Source organism: Cynoglossus semilaevis, chromosome 13 (genome assembly GCF_000523025.1).
Source record: "Cynoglossus semilaevis isolate Cse_v1.0 chromosome 13, Cse_v1.0, whole genome shotgun sequence".
Taxonomy (NCBI): domain Eukaryota; kingdom Metazoa; phylum Chordata; class Actinopteri; order Pleuronectiformes; family Cynoglossidae; genus Cynoglossus; species Cynoglossus semilaevis.
In genome coordinates, this window is record NC_024319.1 from 13,292,143 (window position 1) to 13,306,652 (window position 14,510).

Below are 14,510 nucleotides of genomic sequence, written 5' to 3' on the forward strand. Positions count from 1 at the left end.
GTGTTAAAATGTATATATAAAAAAAGAATAAAAAACTCCAGGATTCATCTTTGCAGTTATCCTTAAAAGCCTTATTGTTCGGCTCCCCATACATTATGTATTGGTCATAAACATTAGATATCAGATAGAGTGTGGAGCCACCTTCAGCTGCGTGTTGTTACCGTATGAATAACTGCACTGACAGATGAGAGTAGTCATCATAACGGCACAGCCTTGCTGTGAATTATACGACCTGTGGGCTACGAAGAAAGGATATTGACTATGTCACTGCGCCTCTACTATGTATAAATATACATACATATATGTTTAACATGTCAAACACCAGGGGCAGATTAGATTAGATTAGATTTACTCAGTATCTTTTTGCCTTTTGTTGGTAAGGTTTACAGGGTAGTTTTAATGCAGGTGATTAAATCAAGGGTGAGGTGGGGGTCTTAAGAAGGGACACGTTTAACAGAGTGTTAGCAGAGTAGTGACACACACACAGCCAAATTCTATCCAGTGGTGTTAAAAGGAACAACAGACAACAGACTGTATCCTGTAAATGGAGAGTGGAGCTCCTTCACCAGGACACACTTGTATTTACAGACCTTGCTTTGCACCAAAGAATAAAAAGGAGCGGTGAGACAGGGGGTATAAAAAGGGGAACGGGACACATTAATGTGTATACACACACACACACACACACACACACACCATTGTGCAAACACTCAAAAACAATAGCGCACAAAAACGGCTTACACCATTAACCAGATTACATCGTAAACCATAAAGGGATGTTGTAACAGCATAAACATAAGCTGGTCGACAGCTGGAGGCTTTAACCTTTACACAACAGAGACCATGATCTGGCTGCTTTGGAATCACTGAATGTATTGTTTATGTTTGCAGTCCTTTGAAGCATGAGAGAAATGCTTTTGTCAATATCTGTGTACCAACCACATTCAAGTAAAAGGACGGTTCTCCCGCTTAAAATGTTAAAATATAAATATCTGTAAATGTACACTTCATTGTTTTAATGTAGAAATGTTCAATTAATATTCCAATATCCTATACAACTTGTAGTTGTCATTTTTTGCCATGTTTAAAAGGAGATAAATCTGGACTGCAGGCTGGTCAAACAAGCACACAGACACACACACATGCACAAAACGCTAAAGCTAAAGAAGCTAAACACACTACAGCCAGTAAGGTGGAATTCAAACCTAGGATCCTTTCATGAGAGTCTTTTTTATCTTCCCACTTGGCCACAGGCTGGAGCCTTGAGTGTATATTGTATATTTTTACAGAATGAGGACTTCAATTCTTCTGCTGAAATAAACCCATTGAGTCTCAGGCTAATGGAGCTAGCAGACAAATAACATAGAGCACAGTTCCATCCTCGCGGGTTATAAAAGAGACATGGAACAAGCAGACAGCCGCAGACAAAGTGTAACACAATTAAAACAATAAAGTCCCACAAACGAACATGTCACCTAGGAGACTTATAAATTAGGCATCAGCGCGGCGGCCCCCTCTGTGCTGCTTCCACCCATTTTTCCTGTCGGCCAACAACATAATAACGTTCCTTGCCCATCGAGTGGGAATCTATTTGTATGTGTCTGTTTCCTCCTTGCACAGAGCCATGGTCGGATGCTCTATTAATCTTTCTATATGAACAGTTACTGGCACTGATGAAATTGGGCCCAATGAGGCGAGCCTGCAGCGGCCGGGATAGGCCCCATTCATCTTGATTTGATCCGTGCGCCGACACCGGAGCACTCTGATGACAGAGGTTAAGTTAGTGAGTGGCCGCTGCCTTCTTGTTTGCTCTTTCAACTCCCCACCTTTAACCATCTGCTGAACGCAGAAATGAGAGGTGGGCGACACTGGGGATAACCTGTGTCGATTTTATGGGAACACAAACTGGAACATCTGATATCTCCCACATGGCTGTTTTCACCCTCTGTCACCAGACTGCACGGCTCAAATTCATAAATAAAGAAATACACACACACACACACACATATATATATATACACATATACCAGTGGCATCGGTTTGTGATAGTTGATGACTTCAGCAGATCTGTAATAGATGGGGAATAGAATCAGCTGCCTGACAAGCGGCACCTACTCTCATCCAGCAATTTCACAGTGTCATTTTGGGATTATTTCATTACTTGCCATGATCCATGACTGAAACTCATTTTGGAGCTGAGTGCTCAGAGAAAATGTGTGACGTGCTGTAGAGTACTGCTGAGGGATGGCAGTAGAGAGGAGAGGGGAAAAAAACCCCAAGTACTTACCGTTGAGTCATTTGAATAATTAAAACTCAACTCTTTAAGTATTCATGGGAATACTTCGGGTTGTCACGAGATACTGTGTGCATGTCGACAAGGTTTTACTTGGCTAGAAGTGGTTTTGTCTTCAGGAGCTGCTGTTTATTTGTGATTTAGCAGTCCAAGTTTAGGTAATTTGAATTGTAGCGGTGCTGAGCTAGTCATACCAAATTGTCTGTTTCTATGCTCCATCGGCCACAGACACAGCTTACCCAGTCAGGACTATGATGTCAGCACCAAACACCCAAAAAGCCTGTGGCGGCTTGTAGCACTTTGCCCTCCAGCACCTCTTTTCACAAGGTGCTCCTCAGGTTACAGAAGGATTCCAGGCAAGGGATCGCAGGCAGGAAGTATCGCCACATTAGCGGCATTAGATTAATTAAGAATGTTTAATTTCTAAAATGGAGCATGATATGCAGACATGACTCACAGCCTACCATTTCCGTGCTATCTTTAAATAAATAAAAAAAAAAAAGAAAAAGAAAAAAACGACTTAATGGTTTGGTATGTAATGTGAGCCTGCGCTCATTTTCAGTCCATGCCACATATTGGCACTTTATGAAAACTAGCTGCTAATGTTGAGGCGCATGAATGATGAGGTGGCTGTTTGAAATCAGAGCTTCCTCTGAGAATGCAAACACACACACGTACACACACACACAGATTCACACATGCAAAGCAGAGAATTACACATAATCTGCAGAATTAATTCCCATTCAACCCTTTATTCAGGTATATAATGTTGGTAAACAGTGTTCTAGAGGATGGTTTACAACAGCTACGGGTTAAGAGGATTTGTTCTGTGCAGATACTGTAAAACCTTCCAGAACAAATCACATATGTTGTTTTGTAATTGTCCCTCGACTATTATAGCACTCTAGATGTTTTCACTGGGAATGATTGAGCTCAATATGAGAATATCACCGACTTAACTCAGAAGTTAGCAGATAATACTAACACTAAACTGCCGACATTTACAGCTTTACTGCTTGGCTCTGTGTGTGGTGTCAGTAAAGATAGTTTGAAAGTGAGTAAAAATGCAAGAAAAAAGAAAAGTGACTTTTGAAAGACAGACCAAAGCCTTAAAATATACACATATAAATACAACACACTCTCCATATACAGCTTTTTTTTATTAATTACCAAATTGTGCTTTAATGACGTAAACATGGACATGATTCTTCAGAAGTTTTACTGTAACATCGCATGACTCCACACTCACAACCACAAACAGAGGTAGCTGCGGCCTTGCAACCATATGGAGACAACCTTGAATTTATGTGACTCATAATGAGACTTAACTGACTCACTTCCTTCAACCTTGCTATGTTCAAGCTGCAAATTTCTGAACCCAGTTTAGATTTATTAGGTTAATTTTTTTTCTTGTTTTCCGGGTGGAAATATCACATCATTCTACTATGGGCCGGTAATTGTACAGAGCATTAAAGGACAATTAGACAGCTATAGCTACCACATAAAAATAAACACAATGGCCACAGCAATTATGTGATCACATTTTACCATAACAGTCAATAATCATGTCAAAATGATTCATTATTTATCTGAGGACAACGACGAAAAAATGCCAAATACTTTAATAATTTACATGCCTTGTTTCCATTTGTTGAAAACAAATTAATTCATGAATTTGAATAGTTTCTCCATGGATATTATTACAATGTAAAAAGATTAAGAAAAGCAGCCGAAAAAAAAAAACAAACAAACAAAAAAAAAACGCATCACTTTTCAACATAGAGGTGGAAACCACTGCTGAATGACCATGAGCTTGTAGACTACAGTGGTTCAAAATCAGAGACAAAAAATGTTGATGTAGCTACTGCAATAGCATTCAGAGAATAGCAGGGATATAATGTATACACAGTAGTACATCATCATCATCAACAACAACAATAACAACAACAACAACATAAATAGAACATGCTCTAACAAGAACTGAGTGAAGGAGGGAGGTATTTATACCCAGTGCACCAGGTGAGATGAGTGAGACTAATGAACCAGGGGTCACATGACACAGGTGAGTGTGATATCACTGATTACCACAGAGAAACAAACAGGAAGGACAAGCGACAGACAGACCTGACTGAAACTACAGTATGTGTATTAATGTGTGACGACATGGCCAACAACATCTTGTCTGTTTAAAAACAGATTCTAATCTTCGTACTGAAAATGTGCTGATATTTCAAAGTGAAGCGAATTAGGCTCTGTGTCCAGCGATAATGCATCTAATTCCAGCAAATTCACACTGAGCCTGGATGAAAAATGCAGCCGAGTCGGTCGGCACTGCTGCTGCTTATCTACCCAAGTAGTTTAATTACTCCAACTGAAATGTTAGCTACCCTTTTCATGTAGCACACAAGGGGATGTTTGTGGTGTCCAGCTGTCACATAAATCAGTTTGTTGTGTGTGGAACAAAATGTTCACATAATTGAACTCAACACATAATCTGCATTTTAGCACATGTGCTCCTTTTGTAAAATTTTACAAGATGGTTTTTGGTGCTAGCAGTGACACGTTGTATCTGTAGGGGTAATTATTCATCTGTTTGTCTGTGTGTGTGTGTGTGTCTAGTGATGTGGCATGAGGGCCCAGGATATGTGTGTGTGTTGTGGGGAAACCTGGCCCTCTGAGGTTTGACTGTTCTGACTGCACTGGGCCAGATGGGGATAATGGAATGTCATTCTGTCAGCTCCTTGGCTGATTAGGGAGTGTTTGTTATTTATTGATTGTCTTTCATGGAGAATTATCTATGCACAGGTCAGTGCCAGCATTTTATTCCTGCAGCTCTGATGGCTGGCTATTCCCTGCCTCACACAAAATCGATGAGTACAAATAAAATGGAATTTTAAAAATGGGGCGAAATTAGCAAACATCTCAGTGTGGCTGCTGTCATGCATATATTAGCAGTGATCGTGCAGCTTGACACGAGCCCAGTGTTTTCATGAAGGTATACAATGTTAACAAAAACCATGTGTCATTGACTTCCTGTCTTGTTCCGCCCCCCTTTCCTTCTAATCAATTCATAGGCATTTACTTTTATTAGTTATAACAGCTGTATGATATTTATGTTGGAGATGTAACATAATCCACGCAGGTTGACACACATCCAAACCTGCAAACAGTCATTTCTGGGAGGTATCCCACTCTGACTTGCACGTGCTGCATTAACAGGTCCACACACACAGTCTCCCACTGGTTTGTGCACATTATCATCACATCTACATATTCTCTTTCTTTTGCCACACAAATCTCCAGATTCCAGGATATTTTATTTAATTTGTGGGCATCAGAAAGCCGCCGTCGATATGCTATCCGGAAATTCCCGGGAGACTTGGGATGTCTGGGTAGTAGATATTTAGAGACTGGTTGCAGCATTTCAAGTGGCTCTACATCAATAGTTTCATGGTACTCAGGGGGGTCACTAAAGGGCAAACTAAGGTGCCATCTTCCTTGGATCCAGACCTGCTGGAAGAGCCGGGTTTTAACACCAGTGCAGTTTTTCTAGTGTTTACGGTTCTGGTCCAGTGGTACAGGAAAGGCTAAGGAAGAACTCATAATCAATCAAGACGGTGGATGTGAAGCCAAAGAAAGGAACACAGACACATACACACTCTCTCTCACACACACACACACACACACACACATATATATATAAATATATATATATATATACAATATAATGCAACATGTTACAGTATTATGTGATAAGAAATGATTCAAAACAATGCAATATGGATTTGATTCTTGCAGTGTAACACTACTTTTTTATTGTTGTGTTGCTTCATAGTGCAATCTTATTCCTAGTCCAACATTAGTTGACGGAGATGACCTGGATTTCCGTTGGGAATAATTTTATTTCACAAATCTTTTAGGTTTTTCAACAAATAACACACTATTTGTAGATATTTCAAGTATATTCTAATATATGTCATTAAATCAACAATATATAAAATGTCTGTTGTTTATTTTTATCCAATGCCTAAAACTGACTGCTCCCTTAACTGTGGATTTATTCAAACATGTTCTAGGTTTTTGCCAGTCCTGTTTTGAACACCACTGACTTTGAGAATGACCTCATATTGTTTCACTGCTCTCTCCTAGTTTTCATTTATGTAGTTCATTTCTCATTGACAGAGCGCAGCCACTATTTATGGTGCCGGAGAGTCAACAACTGTCTGGCCCGTGTCTCCTTACACACACCCATTTACTTCCTCTTTCTGTGTTGTCCACGGTGTTTGTGTGTTTGAGATGGATGCGGCCCTCTTTATTAGATAGCATCAGTCTTTTGTCAGACCAGTAGAATTGCACAGAGGTGTCTGTCTGTGCTGTTGCATGGGATTTCACTTTAACTCTCTGACTCCGGTCGCTCTGAGGCTTTTTTTTTGTTTAACCTGTGATGGGGCCCGCTTGGCCTCGTCATCCCCAGCATAAAAGGTGTTTGTGTCAGGCCTTCGTCTCAGACCAAACGGCTGTCCGATCCACATTGACTTTCTGTCAGTGCCTGCCCACTTATTGTTTGTGAGTTTGATTAAAAAAGAGGGAGAAAAAAAAGAAGTCGGAAGAAGAAAATGCAATTACTCAAGTTGGAGGAAACCAAATGTAGACCTCATAGAGATAATCACAGACTAATGTGACATTCTTCCATCACCACAGCAACCAGAGAAAAGACTATGAGCAAAAGAAAAAAGTAGTATAGCAGACAAAAAAGAAAAGGGAATAAAAAATACTGTTGTGCTATACAGACAGAGATTCCACATCCTCTGTGTGCTTCCAAAGCCCTTCTCTGTTCTAGAAGTGTAATGGCTTGTGCACAAACAGATTTTTTATGAAGCATCACAGCTGCATCTGTTTCAATTTGCATCCATTAAACTAGCTGAAGCTAGCTGGCTACATCTGGGTGCTAAGATGTGCTAATGTTACGTGAGTGATAGTCACAGCAGATCCAGCTTCCTCTTTGTACTGAAGATGCAGTGTTTTTTGTTGCATTTAAATACAGGAAAGAGCAACACCAAATTTTGAAAAAAAAAAACAAAACATGTGTTGCTTATACAGACACACACTCACTTACACTCTGAGTTAGTGACTGCGGGTGGTATATCTGTGCATGGTGCGTCTCTTAATTTCTCCCAAGCAAACGGCTTCCAGATGTAAGAGCTTCCTGCTGGCTCCACCCAGTCCAGATGCCCACTCTGCCAGTAGATCCGCCTCAAATTGTGTACATTTGAACAATCATATAGTTCCCATCCTCCTGAAGGGGAACTTTTGTTAATAAAGCCCTTTTCATCTCTATATATTTAAATGGAATGGGTGGTGTAAAAGGGGATAATAGCTCAGTCATGGGAAATCAGGTGGGGGAGACCATGCATGGGAAGGGGGGGGGGGCACTGGAGGAGGTGTTGTTGTTTTTGAATGTGCTCTACAGTACAGCGGGAGGAAACCGGTGATAGGAAAGAAAAAGAACATCCTCTGATGTAAGTGCTTCCAGGTTATACACCCCCCACCCTCAACCACCACCACCTCCCACCCGCTCCCATACTTACTGGAGCATGTTGCCCTCAGCCACAAACTCCAGCAACCCCTGTGATGCTTTAAATCAGCCGTACACCACTGCCTCTTATCCCAGGCAGGAGCTTTCTAATTATATTTTTCGGTGGTTTTGTTAATAGGGCCAACGCATGAAATAGAGATGTCACACACATGTGTGTCTGTTTCCATAATGCAGCTCATAACCGATTACATGCTCATTAAGTCCACTCATGTGGTAGCGATAAATCTGAACAAAGTTAGATATTTGGTTGTTGAACAGAAGGAAAATAACCACTAATACTGTCTCAGAAGCTGGCACTAACTGTCTTTCATGTCTCCTCAGAAGACTTAGTCATCAGGGGGAAAAAAAGAAAAAGAAACTATTGTGCATTTTCCACTTGTGCCTCAAACCTTTAGTATTAGTTTCAACAGGAGATATAGACTGACAACTTAATGGTTTTCAAGTCCACCTGGCTCAAACGCCTCATTCTCACCCAACTTTATGGCTATTTTAAGCACTTTCAAGGTCAAGGTTGCAGGTTTTACACTCTCTTATTGCTCTGAGCCACTTTATATTATTACAAAGGCATAAAATTGATATGACTATTTGTTTAAATCACATGAACAGAGATTTGTGCATTTGAGTTTTTGTTTAGTTCCCAGAAAATGAATTATAAAATAGACTTTGAATGTTACTTTTTTGGTTGAACCAAATGCTGTATTACTGCCACCTATAGGGAGACATCCGTAACACTTCAGGTAGGTTGATTAAAAAAGGAAAATACAGACAGAGGGTAGCGTCACCACAGACGAACACATCACAAACAACTTGAGGGTATTATTTTGTATGATATTGATTCTGTTGTTGATTTATTAATTTGCAGAAATTTCTAGATATACCACTGGGTATTGAGCTTTATTCTTTTGTTATTAATTTGTATTCATTTAACAACACAAAGGAAAAAAATGGGTTTTTTATTTATATTCATTTTATTTATTTCTTTTGACAGTAAGCCCCAGCTGTGGCTGACTTCAGGTCAGTCTGTGGGACTGGCCCTGTGGTCTCCTAATTCTCATTTTGGCATCTCTGTCCTCCTCAGCCACGACCTGCTGTCACATCCCATTTAAGCCTGCTGTGAAATGCTGACATGCTCAAAGACATATAGGATTTCATTATTTTCACTCATACGAGGATGCCACACTTGATTTTTGTGGAGCTGTCATTGCAACCAGAAGTCTTCCCCTTCATCCCTTAACATCTGCAATTGAAAGCCACCGTATGGACGTTGGTATGTCTCCTCTGCCTGACCGCCTTAAATTTCTATTATTGCCTCCAATTGAAAATGAACTGTGTCTGATCTGAAAAGTGTCATCACTTTTCATTTGCGCAAATGTATGTAAAACACGTTTGCAAGGTTCCCTTCTTGGTTTCTGTGAAACAGCCCAGAGCGGGGCAGCTCTGCCAATGTAAATCAGACAGATTTCATTTCAATCTATCAATAATTAAAAGGATGTGTTTATGACTTTGCAAAGATCATAATTAATCTGCTCCAGGGACGGAGCTTTTCACACAGATTATATCCATCACGTTGTGTTTTCCTCCACACAGGCCACGACACAGGGGAACATTGATTAAGATGTGCTTAGTGGATTATAAGCTGCTGTCCTCAGGCCAGCCATAAAGAATAAAAGCAATCTTTTACCTTTGTGCTAAAGCCCATACAGTTATAACAGCCTATAAATCATAAGCCCCATTCATAAGCAGGGTGCTGAGCCTGGTTAGTTTATAACTGTCTTCCAGCGGCAAACTATTTTAAATTTATAACAAAAACATACTGTGAGCCACAGTACATCGCTCTTCTTCTACTGTGTGTTGATGTTTGACTCTGTAAACCTCCATCTTTCTACTGGATAATAAACAGCGGTAGTTTTAAAAGAGAAAACTGTTTTTTCTTGTTTTTTTTTCTTGTGAATTTTACTTTCCTCAGAACTTTAATCAAGTGGATCTGCCCCTTTGTTTTTAGCCAAACTTGGCAAATGTCTAGAAATACACTGAACTTGTTTCATGGCGAGTTGACAAGGGGGAAAGCACATCAGCAGTTACCAGTCAAACAGAAAATGGAGAGTGTCAAGCAGTACACCAAATCAAGACAGATCCTTCAGCGAAAATGTGTTTAGGCATTGTACCGATTTCACTTTTCTCGTCTCGCTTCTTTTCCTGCTCCCTGGACCGGGTGGGGGAGGAATTAGCCTTTATGATGGCTCCAAGCCTGACGCCTCGGCTGATGGGCAGAGGAGTCTGGCCTGGTTTTTGTCACCTGTCTGTGCTTCTGGGATTTAACATGGCTGGGTATCTGGCAGCAGACAAGGTGAGGTGGTGGTGAGGCGGGTCGGTGGGAGAGGAGGTCTCACAGAGGGTCAAAAACAAACAAACACAAAGGTGACTACAACAAAATGGGACTTGGATGTATGGACATCCAGAGATTACTTTCTGTGCTGGGGTCAGCTGATTTGAGAAGCAGCATTTGGCCCACAGATACATACATACACATCATACACGTGTAGACTCAGGCGGCACATGGAGCCAGACCAGTTCAGCACACAGGGAATAGTAAAGGCAGAATGAAAAAAGAGGAGGAGGTGTCGGATTGATTTTTCTCCACTCTTCGGTATGAAAAGGTCACTTTGATCAATGCTGCATAATTGGGACTGTATTAGGATCATATCGGGTCATTTTACTGTTTAATGATGAAATATTAAATATTGGGGAGCTAAGATTGCACTCATTAGAGGCTTCTTTCATTTATAGCCCTTTAATTAATTTGAACCTGACCCCTAGTCCAATACTTTGGAGTGTGCAGACTTAAAAGCTCTCTGCCTGCTGAAACCACAAGCTCTTAGCCAATTGGATCCACTTACCTATACACATACCTCACTTTGTTAATGGACATTGGAGAATAGTATTAGCACTTTAGTAAATAATATGACTCGACTAATAGTATAATAAGATGCCACAGAAGGAAATGATGCGAGTAACATGAAACATAACACAATATATATATATATTTTTTTTTTCTCACTTTTTTTAGATGAACTAAAACATGAATTTTTGGGTTACATGCCACAGAGGTGTGGAGAGAAATTTTAAACGCTGAAAACTACACAGTCATCTAAATCATTAAACAGTTGGTTCTTCTTCACCGTCAAACTTGACTACATATATTTTCTCAGAGTTTCGCTTATTCATTTCCGTTCTTCCAAAGCTCTTCATTATTAAACTTGATTGGACATAAAGACAATATGCGAGGAGTCGTGCCGCCGCGTAGATGAGTGCTCTTTCTGTAAATGACCAACAGTGGGCTGGTAAAACAGAGAGTGCATCGGGGCAAAGGGAGGACAGTACAGCGACTAAAAGCACTTTAATGACATGGCTGGACTCGTGTTTCCTAATGATGCAGGCGAGATTAATTATGCTCTGCGTATGGGTCATAATTATACGAGCACTGATCCGTTCCACTGGCCATGCTCAGGCACTCTCTGTCCGTGCCTTGGGTTTCAGATAATCCATCAACACTTTTGCATATTTTCTTCATTTATGTGTCTAATTTATTTATATATTTGTGTTGTCATGCTAGGAAAATACAGTGAGCTATTACATTCTGCAGAGTGATTCCTGGTCTTAAGTCATCATCCGAGGAATCACTTTGGTTTCAACAGGACGTCATTAGAATGGCAGGGTCACGACTGTTCACACTTTCTATTTTTAATCAAATGAAGCCTTGGGACATTCAAAGGCCTGATTATCGAAATGCACATTTTATTTGTTGTGTGTTTTGATTTGAGAGCAACATTAGAAACAATGTTATTAACATTGTAATGGCAGATTGTGCTGGGATTTCCTAAAGGAACACAGAAGTATTCTACATTTTTTCATTTAATATTTTGTTTGATAGTGGTTAGGACACTGCTAGACGAAAACATTTATCAGGGAAAACAGCCATTTTAACCAACATGAAAATAAGAAGAAAAAAGCATAGTGCTCTGGTTGTACAGGTTGAGCGAATCATAGGAAAGTATTACAGTAAATGGGACCTATTATTGTTTTTGTTAATATCCATTAAGCAATCATTAGTCTCCAAATCTAATTGTTACATATGTTCATATGTATGCGCAGTAATCATGCACTAATGTGCTACATTTGTGGACACTACAAATGCCTTGATAGCACCCTCTGCAGGGAATAAAGGGATTTTGTACAAAACTTAAGTCAGTGCATTTACACAAATCCTGTTGGGCTTTTTTTTAAAGAAGTTCTTTAAAAGTAGAAACTCAGTAGGATAACTGTCAAAACCATAAGGAGAACTAAAGGATCACTAATGAAGCTCAGCGCACATTGTACAAACTGTGCTATAATGCATTTCTAAATAATGCCCACTGCTTTTGTTTGTTATAAAATAAGCACACTTTACCATGTTCACTCCCTGGTGTGGAACAGTTGATACAATAGGATTACACACAAAGTCAATAGTGCCTTTTATTTGTCAATTACATTATCTTCAGCACCCCAGTCACTTCCAACAGTTTGCTGTCATGTAGCTGACATATAATAAGAGTCAGTGGATTTTCGCAGAGAACACAGCAGTGATCTGCAGTCTTACACACAGACCTGAGAGGCAGGATAAAGGAACACGAGGCAATTTTCTTTGAGGTAAGTAGAGGCAATGCTTGATTTAATAAATCTCTATGAGATGTACCTATCCAGCATCCTGAGAGAACAGGGGCCGGGGGGGGGAGTGTATATATATGTGTGTGTGTGTTGGAGAAGGGGATGATAGGAAAACAGGGATGTCTTAATTCTTTGACATAAACATGCGCACAGATTAATGAAGCCTTGGGAGATTGGGAAGAAGGGAAAAGATTGCTTATCGATCCATATCAAAATTTTCATGCTAATCCCAGTCAGGAGACAGAGTGGCTGGTATCAGAGTTAATAATCTGATTTCTAGGCTGTCCGGGACAATTCCAGCCAACGTGAAGGCCTAATCACAGCGCCGTCTTCCCATCTGAGAGCAGCTGCCTTTGGCCATGCTACCCGTCACCCCCACCCCACACGCACACACACACACATCTCATCCTACAGTCACACCATTCAGCCCCCTCCGTTGGGCCTCTGCCCCCTGCCACTGGCTTGGACATTGATGGAGCATATGATAGAAACATGTTGACAAATTAAATTTTTTAAATTTCAGAGGAGATTTGGAGTGGAGAAATTGGTTGGTGATGGCGGTGGTTCACTAAGTGCTGGTTGAAGTGCTGCTGACCTTGGTCTGTGAGCACGCTCATGGGAGTTCCCTGCATGTTCCCACCCCGTGTCGTTTGACCTCTGGAGCAATCGTTGGAGACAAATCAGAGCTTGGACTCACAAAAGTTAAATCAATGAAATGCAGAAGAATATCATAAAGATAAAGTCTTTCTTGTCTTATTTAGAAATATCAATTAAATGTACCTAGATCAATTGCGATTAATCATTGATTAATCATAGTCTATTATGATTATACAACAGAAATATACAGTATGTTTTACAAGAATGTTAACCATTAATGAAAATTAAGGAGGTTGTAAACCAGCTATACTATTCCCAGAATATGTAAAGAATGGTGCAATAATAATATAAATAGTGAAAGATATAACAGTAGTGACAGTAAATGTAATATGCACACAACATAGTAGTAGTTACAAAGGATTAATCCTCCTCTGTTTTGTGTCCCCTTCCTTAGATGTACCCTGGGATTACTGTCTAAATCCAATGCCTTGTACAACAGATTTAAACTTGTATTAAAGATAGATAATTGGCAAAATAAATAATATTTACTGTCTAAAGTCTAAATATTAATATTTAGGGAATGAACAGTTCTGTGTGTCCACTTGTCCAAGCTTATCTCTGCCCCCAGTAAATGAATGTGAGGAAATGGGTGGTCCACGGCCAGGACAGCCAGCTGATGTGTCTTAGTTGGTCTAATAAACGTGCCTCACATTTTTCTCTATTAAATCTTAATCACAGACTTGTCGAGTGTCACTTGACATTTGCATTTTCCAGGCAGAGCCACAATGTGCACACGGCGCTCAAAGGTTCGACAGCTTCCCTTCCACTAAGGGCGTTGTTCAATCAACAGGGTCGTGGCAAATCACAGCCTGTGATGATGATGATGATGATGATGACGATGAGGCTGGGTGCAACTGTATAGAAGTGTAGAGTTGGTATTTGAAGTTACTTATTTTAAAATAATTATAATTCTCACGAAGGCAGAGCACAGTACGACAGCAGACGGAAATGACAAAGGCGTGTGAGACGTGAGCAGATGACACTGTTTTACTTCAATAATCAATGTCCTCATCATGATGTTCACAAAAACAGAGTCAATACGTGATGAGGACCTTTGTGATTGGCTTTGATTTCTACCTCCTCTGCAAATTAGACATTATTGTCCCCGTTTGTCTTCCACTCCCTCTCTCTCTTGATATTTGAAAGTGGACATGATGAAGTCCTACACCAATGGAAGAAGCAGATGCTTCTTTAAATAGTGCAAATATCTGCATTGTTCATCATGGCAACTCAGTTCAGGTTTTCAGCCTCGAGAAGCAA